Raw genomic sequence first — 9,758 nt, 5'->3', positions numbered from 1 at the left:
TAAGTTTTTTTTTTTTTTTTTTTTTTAGAAAAACATTTGACATTTATACATTAACAGGTTGGGAAACTAGAACATTCATTGAGAACTGTCACTGAGAAATACATGGGATATTTATACATTCAAATAAATATCTTCCATATATAATGAACACAAGGCAAGCCATAGCATGGCGGTCAACCAAACAGACAACAACCGATACTTTTAGCATTCAGCTCCATCCATATAAAAGGAAGCACCATGAGGATTTAGACTATCCATGACCACAAGCTGCATATCCTCTGAAGGTTTCCAGTGGCGCTTTCGCTGGTTTATGAACCAATTATTTATTTGTTTATGATCCAAACTAGTACTTTCAGCCAAAGCAACCTTGTCTATTTCCGAAGGATATGGTCACTTGTAATGTACATTCCACCACTCAAGCAGCTTCTGCCTTGCCTCCATCGGGAGTTTTCCTTTCTTTTTCTTCTTCAGAAATTATTTCTTGAGATTGCTGAAGTGTCTACTATGCTTACGAAGAAGTTGATCTTTCAAACCTGGTGTTTCACAGCTTCAAGCTATGGAGAAAGAACCTAGAATTTGTTAAGGAAGAGAGGCCAAGTTTTTATCTTTTGGAAAGACAAGTTTGCACTGCAAAGAAAGGGTTTTATTTCTCCAAAGTCATTGCTGCTTGAGTTGTTGGAACTAAGGACCGAGTTTACTGAAGAAAGGGGTCAAAGATCATTCTCGTTTTTGTGGGATGATTTATATGAACAGAACAGAGGTCGAGTTTCCCATTAAATATTAAATGAAGTTTGTGCTCCTTTAAGTAGTTGGTTGAACATATAAATACTTGCTGAAGGTCGATTTGGGTGTAGGAGTTAAGTTCACGAGTTAGTGAAGGCAAAGTATCTTACTATTTGTCTATTGGACGTGTATTCGTTATTGAGCATGGTCCTGTAGCTTCTAATGGCTGTGGTACAGTTTGCAATGCTAAGAAAAGGAGAGGCTGCTCACTGAAATTTTCTCTTGTTGAAGTGTATAAAGGCTGGTTATTACACAAAGCTCAAGTTTCCTTGTTGTTGTACGTGTTATCAGCCTCCTGGAATATTTCTTCAAGCTACAGTGACCTAGTAGGAGCTTATATGAAATTTGATGGAAGAGCATAGATGTTGTTAAGCTTATTCTCTGACTCAAGGTTCCACTATGCACTCATTTTCTGAGTATGGTTATGATATATATACACTTTAAAGTGTTGAATATTAATATATCCATGCTTTGTAAATTGTGGACTGATATTTAATTAAAAGAAATATGTTTTATGCTCAGATTTGTGTTGTCCATTTGGTTAGAGTTGTGACACTCACTCCAAATTGTTTTTGTTGTCCCCAACTAGGTTATCACTTAGTCGGTGCATGTGTTAAGCATGGTCCCTAGTGGTTTTGCACGACGAGACTCTAGCTCCATTCATACGAAAGAAATAGGTGTTGTTTAGTTTTTTTTTTTTTCAAAATGTTTGAAAGTAAGAGTGTTTGAATTGTATTTTTATGTTAGAAATAGATTCAGTATCATCAAAAAATTTTAGGACATACAAAATTGAAAAACTGAAAAATTGTAATCCGATTTCTAAAAATTTCCCTAAAATTTTATCAAAATGGTAATAAAATTTCCATTATTTTCTAGGCAAAAATAACACCTCTTTAGACTAATGGTATTGGTTATCCAGAAAAGCTTTGATGTAACAAGTATATGGTCTCTAGCAGTGAACCTTACCAAATAAGGCTAAATGTAAAGTTGTTAGAGTGAGAGAAAAACCTTCACTAATTTGGTGCAGATAAGGTGCACAGGTACCTGTATCATATGCATGCTAAGTCCTATGAACATGGTCTAATGGTTAGGAGGGAAAGTTTGGTCTTGCAGGGCTTGTGGTCCAATATTTGGCAGAACAATGTATGTCTGAGAACAGAGGGTACGATTTCTGCAATCGCGGATAATAAAATTTCAAGAATCAGGTTAATATGTTAGACAGGTATATTGAGTTTCGAAATTGGGTTGGGCTGGAATGATTGGAACTATATACCTTCTAATAAATAGTGATTATTAAATACAAAAATCAAAATCCAATGAAAATATAAGAATCAAATTACAAATCAAAACTGCCTATAATAAAATTGTTGAACAATTAATTAAAAATCCACAAAAAAATCGATGACTTATTCCTACTAACAATCTACTAATAATACTACTTATATCAATCTCAAACTTGAATAAATATTTAGAAAATAGTTATGACTTGTAACAAAATCTTATTAACCACACCTTTGTAATAAAATCTAGGAACTAGATTGCTAATCCTACCAAAGTTATAGTAGTACCTATCATGGGATGGTTCCTTGCCTCCTTAGATGAGGTACTATAAGAGAAAAATGATACTACTTAATTAAATCCACGTGTAAATAAACAAGACATCTACAACATGCCACACAAGTCTTACATGGTAGTAGTACTACTGAATATAGAGTTTCCCCTCATCTCCATGAGAGAGATTGCATGCTTCTTATTTATTGTCCTCTCCTCGGGCTATTCTAAGACAAATTAACTTTTACACAGGTGGTTTTAAGAATATTTAAAATTTAGGCTCATTTCATATTTCTAGTTGTTTGGATGCATCCCTTTAGCATATTCAGGAAAATCCTTGGCTATAAAATAAAACCTGAATTAGTGATATTTCCTCATGTATCATGACCTCATTCATTTCCAAAGCTCATTTCCCAATATATGGGTTGGAGGCAGTTGAAGTCATGTTGCCATTGTTATGAAATTGATGACAATAATTTCCTCTCAATTCAAAACAAAATCCAACTATGATTATGTTGTCACTTTCCTACAGATGACTGCAAATGTGTTATATATTTCTCAAATCCCAACTATGATTATGCTATGGGATCTCTATGCTACAATAAAATTGTAACAACTGCCAATCCACAATAAGTATCAAAATGATCCTTTTGTTACCAAATAGTCAACAAATAATAATAAAACATAGCTAATTAACACCCTTTTGCTAAATTTACTTTTGTACACAAAATTTAGGGATAGTGTAGGAAAATATAGGTAAGAAGGGTATGTTGTGGGTGGCCAAAAGGGTGCAAAAAGGTGTCAAATAGGGGCTTGTCAATAAGTACTTTTTTTGGCCAGGGGAGGGGGGTGAACATAGATCTATATTATATATTGAAAGAGATACAACAAATGAAGATACCTTAAGTCTTTGCTACAATTCCATCTCCATGCTCATTGAGCTCATCCTTTTCCATCTTTTCTTGGTTGGAAAAAGAAAGCAAATATCTCCATATTGTGGCAAGAATAATATGGATTCTTAGCTAGGATTATGGTTTCTCTTGTGTTGATGCCCAATACTCAATTCATAGCACAAGATGACAAAAAAACTATTTGATTTCTTTCCACTACCATGAGGATGCTTGATAATAGACTTACTATATCCCATTCTCATTGATATGGCCTCTATTTATAAGAAGATAGTGAAGGCTAAGAGATAGGTTCAAAGAATAGGAAGAACAAGAAAACAATTCATGAACAAGTTCCATCATAAATAATGCATGATCGCCAGCCGATCTCTCATTGATCTCCTCAAAATTATCTGAATCTCAAAGATTACTGGGGTGGTCATAGGTTTGTTATCAACAATTAGTATTCAACCATAGCTTGAGTATTAGCAACATCTATTCAATCACCCTTTTTCCTAAGAAGGGCATATTTAGTCTTAAAAACTATGTTTTGGAATTCATTTCTTAAGTGTATCTCATGATTTAAACAAAATCATAGTACTCAGTTCCCCTCAAGGCTTCGGGTGATAAATGCAAGTTTATAAATTATAATTTTATTCTTCTTGGATGGTTTCATTATTGTTATTAGCTCAAATTTCCTATCCTTCCATGCCATCTACGGTATTCTCTTATTACCATGGGGTTTATTTCATGGTTTTCTCAAACATCCTTCATTACTACTTAAACTCGTTTCTTAAATGTATATTTTGATTTTATAAAGGGATGCTCCATTTGTAAAGGTACCCATAGGTCAAAAAAACTAGAAAAGGATGCACGTAGTTAGCTTTTACCACCTAAAAATTATGTACTTGTCACATTTGCACAAGTTCACCAAAATAAATCATCAAAATACATGTTTTCCACCAACATCACCTCATTTTCCACCTTCATTACACCTATGGAAACATTTGAAGAAAACTTGGATTTGGAACCATTAGGGGTAATACACTTTTTACCCCTAATAAGTTGTGGCTAGTGTAGAAAGTACTCCCAAAACCTACATTGGCCCATAAAAACCTTAATTTTGATTATTTCTAACCATAATCTTCTAGAAAAGGAAAGTAGAACTTATAAATGGACATTTTAAAACCTTAATTTCTATTAGTAGCCTTGACTTGCTCAATTAACCACAACTTTCATGACCACTTCAAGGTGGTTTAACCACTACTTTCTTATAAATAAAGACTTTAGGTCTCTACATCTGTCATCCATCCACATGGAATAGGTACATGACACTAAAATTATGCCAAAAAATCTCAAAGATTCCTTCCTCTTGATGATATTTTTTGGATCTTCATGCTACTTGCAACCAGGGAGGGAATCAATATAAACCATGGAAGCGAATGATCCTCCCAAGGAGGAGATTGTGGAGCCACTTCTTCATTAAAGTTTTCTTTGTAGGTGAAAGTATATATGCCTTCTATTAGAAATGAAGTTATTATTTATATTCTCTAAATAATTATAATAATATTTATATTTGTAGTTTGTTCATTTAGGTTTCTTTTATATGGATAGATTAGGGTTTAAAGTATCATAAAAATTCTTTGGAATACATTTTTCATGTTTTGAGATTCATGCTTGTTTATATCTAAGTCACTACCCTTATATTAGAGAAATTTTACACCATTGTTATAGTTTACTACCAAAAAAATGGCAACTCCATTATATCAAAGAAGCATTTATTATTGCTTGGTTGTGGGAATGCATTTACTTTTTTCAGGTGAACAAGGTATTCCATACAAGATGAATAGCTTAAGTAACAAATCACATGACCAGATCAAAGATCACAACAAAATATTTTTTATGTGGTTAAAACCCTCTAAGAGGGAAACAATCCAGGACACCAACCAACGTGCCCACTTGAGGAAATTTATTAATGCAAAAGAAAATATTTTACATAAGAGAGTTGTCACAATTAATCATCAACCATGACCCTCCATTCCCTCTAAATAGAGACCAAGGAATAATTGGGTGTTAAGCCACAAATTAATAGCCATTAGTATCAAGGAGACTATGAGCCATTAGATCACTCTATGTCTATAGCATATCATGACCATCAGACTACAATGCAACTAATGCATACTAAAGAAATACACTAAAAAACACACTTTTACCTAATAGACACATTAGACTAAGTTGAACTTAATTAACTCCTAATTGTCTAAATATCCTAACATTCCCCCTTAAAAACAACTTGGGATAGGATTGAAGGATCTACAAAGGTGACATAATGGGAGAAGGAAGAACGAAATAGAGCCTATCACCCTACTCTCTTCCTAATGGTGAAAAAGTACCAAAACCCTTACTTTTCTTGTTGTTGTGAGGATGTTGCTTCTTTGGATGTTTGTTTTTATCTTTCTTTTAGGCCACTAGGGCCTTGTTAGATGTACCTATAATGCTAATCATTCCAATATGTCGTTCATGGTTTCCAAAGGCCCATGTTACATCTGCACAAAAGTTTAGATATCATTCAGATATCTAAACACCAAACAACAACATTGAGATTTTTCTTTCACTCAACCTATAAAATATTGCATCTGTCTTCATCAATGCTATTCTTCCATATGCTATCCACTTATGACATTTCCTTTGCAATATTTGGTGCATTTTCTAGTTATAGGCCATTTATAAGTTATAAATGTCTTCAGAGTTTCACTTCTAATTGAGTATTCAAATGAATATATTGATTCTCTTATACATAGCTATTTTTCCCTCCACCCACTTTTCATAACTTCCATAACCATTAGGTACGAAGTTGCAGCTTCGATGCTTCTTTTCTTGTTTAAAAAAATATTGGCGAGACTTTAATTTATTGAAAGTTGTAGAATTTACAATTCATGAAGTTTCAAGGTCTAATTTTTAAAAGCCTAATTCTTTAAAGGGTTCTAGCTCAATGGAAGAGCACCTGCTTTATAAGCAGGAGGTTGGTGGTTCGATTCCATCGTGCCCTGACATCCATATGGAATGGTGATGATCAATTTTTGGTGATGGAGGCTCTTTTGACCATCACCAATGAGCTTTGGTGACATTTTTCGACCCTCACCAAAATATGAAATGGTGATAGTCAACGAACGCCACCATATATACGCATCAATAGTGACGACCCTCAAAGGTCCATAACCATAAATTGTTGTTGTTGATATGAAATGGTGACGGTCATTGTCCGTCATTATAGTCATTATTCGTGACAAACCTTGAATTTCACCACAACACCTATACTTATGGAAATGTGGCTTTTGATGACGGTCAACGAATGTCACCATATATGTGCACCAATAGTGACGACCATGAAATAACCATCACAATAAATTGTTGTTGTTCATATGAAATGGTGGCAGTCACTATCTGTCATTATAATCAATATTCATGACGGACCTTGAATGTCACCATAAAACATATTTTTGGTGACACCACCTTTAGTGACATTCAATTTTTAGTGACCAAGGCTATGGTTCGTCACCATTGCTCATATGAAATGGTGACAGTCATTATCCATCATTATAAATCATTATTGGTGACGGACTTTGAATGTCACTACAACACCTAAACTTTTGGTGACACCACCTTTGGTGAAGTTCAATTTTTGGTGACAGAGGCTATGGTTCGTCATCATTGCTCATATGAAATGGTGATGGTCACTATCCATCATTATAAATCATTATTGGTGACAGACTTTGAATGTCACCACAACACCTATACTTTTGGGGACACCACCTTTGGTGACGTTCAGTTTTTGGTGGCGAAGGATCTTTTGACCATCACCAATGAGCTTATGGTGACATTTTTTGCCCCTCACCAATGGCCTTTTTTCTTGTAGTGTAAGGAAGAACCTTCTTCTTCCTCATCAGATGATAAGTTGAATACATTATTTAAAACAAAGGAGAAAATGATGGAAAGGATAAGTTTAACTGATAGGGCTCCTCCAAGATAAAATCAAGATGGCCCTCCAATCAAAAATCCTGGTTTTAGGAGAAACCCACCTCAAATCAAACAGAGAGAATAAAGAGGCCAAACTGATCATCAGCAAATTAAACCTCCTTTACAAGAGAATTATGCAGATGAAGAATCTGAATTACCGGAGGATCATGAAGAAAATAAATTAAACTTACTTGAGGAAAGTGAAATTGACCATATTTTCTTAACAAAAGAGGAGCAAGACTTGTTCTTGCTTTCCTAACCATAAGTCCTCCCTTTAGAGTCAAATGATTAGAAATAAGGATACATAAATGCTATCTTGGATGTGCAAAGACAGTACAATTGCTACTGAAAATCCTCCCAAGAAAATTCAGAATGATAGCCCTTCTACTAGTCAGTCAAAAGATGATTCTCAAAAGGAGACTTCTAAAAAACAAGATCTAACTATCAAAGAGATAGAGAAACCTCAAACATATTTCAACATTGCAAATGAATTGGCTAAGGTGAAAATTTCTATTTCTCTGATAGAATTAATCAATAAAATTGCATATAGACATCAAGTCATGAAAGCTCTAAAAATAGGGGAAGGGATAGACATAGTCAACTTAATTGATGACCAAATTGAGTTGTTGTTTGGACTTGAAGTTGAAGGGAAGTCTCAGGATGGTAGTGTTCCACCTTTCTATATCAGTTTGAACATTCATGAAAAAATTATGCACAATACTATGCCTGATTCTGGTGCTTCCCACAATCTTATGCCTAGAGACATCATGGAGAAGATGGGATTAGACATAACAAGACCCTAAAAAGATTTGTATTATTTTGACTCCAACAAATCGAGATCCTTAGGCCTCAACAAATATTTATGTGTAACACTGGTCCAAATACCAGCAAACAGTTTGGTCATGGACATTCTAGTAGCATACATACCTCATGTTAGCACACCGTAATTTAATAAGGTTGGGAAATAATTGTAGAGGTAATCATAAGACCAATTGGAAGCTAAGATCTAGCCCTGCCAACTTCATAGAGGGGTCTCTCTTTCAGATTTAGATTTGTTTATATTGAGATATTAGGCTAGTTATGAAAGTTCAAGGTCTCGTTTATGAATTGGTTTGGTTGGAATAGAAAGGGAAGAGCCATTGGGCAATGGAGTCTGCAAACTTAACAGGGATCTATCTTAGATTTTCAAAGGAGTTTAACAGGGTCAAGGTAGTTGTACTAACTGAATCCTTTAGATTTAAATTAAATGTAATATAAGAAAGAAAATAGGTTCAATTAAGAAAAAGAGCAGTTAAGAATTCTTTAACTCAATATCAGGAGAAAACATTTAAATTATCCACAGCCAAAATCAGAGTGTATCTTTCAACAAATTATGTTCAACAATTTTCTGTAAAATAATTCATATTTAAGAACACATAAGTATGGAAACAAAAGTTCACCAAATAGTCCAACACATGAATCCTATAAAGAATGTCATTTTTATTACTGATAAGTCCATTGAGGCTTGAAAAATATACAATAGCTTTCTTTTGTACAAAAACCAACATCTCTTACTTCAAATGATGAAGTATTTATAAAAATTTATTACAAAATATCTTGATTTAAAATATCAAGATTCATTTCAAAATATCCTAAACTGATTGTAAAAATAGAACACAAATAAAGGCAACTAAAACTATTTGAAGAGTTCTAGCACTATCCTTGAGGGTTGCTGGTGATAAAGAAGAGAAATTCAAATTTGATTGCAACTCTTATTTGATGAGGTGGCATCCAAGTCACTAACTATCCATGAGTTTTTTCCTCTCGAAATTCTGAAAACTACGGTCCAGTGATCCCTTTGTATATCCAAAAACATAATCATTGTTAGAAAAATGAGAGAGCTTTTTCTAAATGATGATGTTGGAAACAAAAAACTCTTTCATTTTTTGAAAATTAATTTCAACCTGCTTTGAAACCGCATTTGAAAATACTGACTAAAAACAGGAAAATGCGAGAAAATATGCCTTCAAAGCTTCATCCAAATCTCCCGAACCATAATAGTTGTTAGAAATATGAGAGACGTTTTTGTACATGAGGATGTTATCAACATAAACCTCTTTCCTTCTTTGAAAATTAGTTCTCAGCTATTTGTAAACCATTTTTGAAAGTATTGTCCTGTAAAGGGAAAAAAACAAAGTTTTAACTGACCATGAAATGAACATATGATGTGGAGGCGGGAGGTGACATGGAGGTGGGGGATGATGTGGATGTGAGTGGGGACAGCAGTCCAAGTGACAAGTATGATGGAAATAATACTGAAAGGGGGGGGTGAATCAGTATTATCACATCAATAAAACTTTTTCATTTCCATATTCAGATTCATATATGCTACTTCCATAACTTCTTATGATTCAGTTAGTTGATCCTTAATGAGTGCACTAGAACATTATCAACCATATTAACAGTAAACAAGTGCAGTAAAATAGAACAGATCATCACACATAAGCCACACACATGAACACATGATATAAGGTGGAAACC

At 34.0% G+C, this 9,758-nt stretch overlaps 1 non-coding gene across 1 annotated transcript; it reads left to right on the top strand.

Annotated features, from left to right (window-relative positions):
- Positions 1-6,199: 6,199 nt before the first annotated feature.
- TRNAI-UAU (transfer RNA isoleucine (anticodon UAU)) lies at positions 6,200-6,271 on the top strand. Its single transcript has one exon. It is a non-coding gene; the product is annotated as a tRNA-Ile (tRNA).
- The last annotated feature ends 3,487 nt before the right edge of the window (positions 6,272-9,758 follow it).

Source organism: Pinus tabuliformis, chromosome 4_2 (assembly GCF_031772625.1).
Source record: "Pinus tabuliformis cultivar Carrire ecotype Pingquan chromosome 4_2, CPIR1, whole genome shotgun sequence".
NCBI classification, from domain to species: Eukaryota; Viridiplantae; Streptophyta; class Pinopsida; order Pinales; family Pinaceae; genus Pinus; species Pinus tabuliformis.
This window is presented reverse-complemented; position numbering and strand designations above follow the sequence as displayed.